Source organism: Chrysochloris asiatica, unplaced genomic scaffold, assembly GCF_000296735.1.
Source record: "Chrysochloris asiatica unplaced genomic scaffold, ChrAsi1.0 scaffold00034, whole genome shotgun sequence".
Classification (NCBI taxonomy): domain Eukaryota; kingdom Metazoa; phylum Chordata; class Mammalia; order Afrosoricida; family Chrysochloridae; genus Chrysochloris; species Chrysochloris asiatica.
This window is the reverse complement of record NW_006408552.1, coordinates 1737224-1738575: the sequence shown is the minus strand read 5'-3', so window position 1 is coordinate 1738575 and position 1352 is coordinate 1737224. Positions and strand designations below refer to the sequence as shown.

The 1352-nt window shown below is 42.2% G+C and overlaps 1 protein-coding gene and 1 pseudogene across 1 annotated transcript in view; both read right to left on the bottom strand.

Annotated features, from left to right (window-relative positions):
- COL26A1 (collagen, type XXVI, alpha 1) overlaps window positions 1-1352 on the bottom strand; it is a 240604-nt gene that overhangs the window by 82362 nt on the left and 156890 nt on the right. The window lies entirely within an intron of this gene.
- Window positions 1-1352, bottom strand: part of LOC102831191 — a 21187-nt pseudogene that overhangs the window by 4742 nt on the left and 15093 nt on the right.

Here is a 1352-nt window from a genome sequence, read left to right as displayed (position 1 = left end):
TCTAGGTCATTTGTCTCAGACACTTTATCTTGTTGCTGGACATGTGCTGATATGGTCATCTGCTTTTGATTCTTGGACATGTTTAGTGTTTATCTGTGACCTTAATGCTTAATTCAGTATGTGTTTTGGTAGTTTTTATGCTTTCTGATTGCTTCCAGGTAGATGTGATCAGGATGTGGGCTTCCTTTTTCACTTATTATTGCTTAACTTAGAGTAACTTTCTCAGGTGTTGTCTGCCTCCCTGGTATATGGCAGTTGGTATTGGTTCTTGCCTGGACTTTGGTGTTTTATAGAGTGTGATTGTAGCTTGACTATGTGGCAGCAGTAGCTGTCTCTTCTTGGATAATATAGGGAGAGAAAGAGCTCCCCAAAGGTAGCAGGGGGAGCATAAAACAGCACCAGCAAAAAAACAAAACAAAAAAAAAAAACAAAAACAAAACTAGACTGAATGCTGTAGTCTATAATCGCAGAAAAGGGACAAGGGGGAGAGAAGGAAAAAAAAATCTGTAGCCTAATATGAGTATGACTTTAATAATGTCTTTTCTTCAGCTTCTTGCCTTCAAAGCTGCCTGCGAGATTTCAAGATGCCACTGTTGGTTGTTATGCTGTACCTCAGGATTTAATTTAATTTTTGGCCTGTTTTGTTTTTAAACTCTCTTTCCCTCTCTACACCCCTTTCCTAACCTTTCCCATATTTAAAACAAAGAAACCAACAAACAGTTCAGGGACAGTTCTTGGGCTGAGAGTATCTGTACACATACGTGGCAGAAGAACCCACCAGTAGTGAGGGTGGGGGGTGTCCACTCGCTCAGGCACCCCCTCTAGTCAACAGAATGTAGGTGTGCAAACAGTGGGGGGTGGGGGGCAATGAACAGATACCAAAAAACAGAAAATCAGAACAAAGCAAAACTAACAAAGTGTATTGTCCACCTTTGCTCCGAGGTTCCCGCAGTGGTTTTTACGGTGTGTTTGCTTCCCTGCTTGGTCTGTCGTTTCATCTTGCCCTAGTTGTGGGCCCTGGGCTGTCAAGCCCGGCAGATTCAAAAGTATGCAATTTCTTACTTCTGCTTCAAGTTCCACTAGCTATAAGCCTTCAAACTTTTAAAATATTTGTACCTATGTGGTTCTGAGCTTTAGACCTCTGCCCTGGATCTGCTTTGCCTGGTAGTCTGTGGTATTGCTGACGGCGAACTTCACTGCACCTCCACCCTAGCCACCATCACGCCCTGCCTTGTTTGATTGCTCTTGTAGTACTTTCCTGACTTCTTCCTTGTTTTCCTTCACTCCTTTTCAGAGCATTTGAATTTGTTTCCATATCATTCTTCTGAATTCTTTTTTAGGCAAATCCAAAA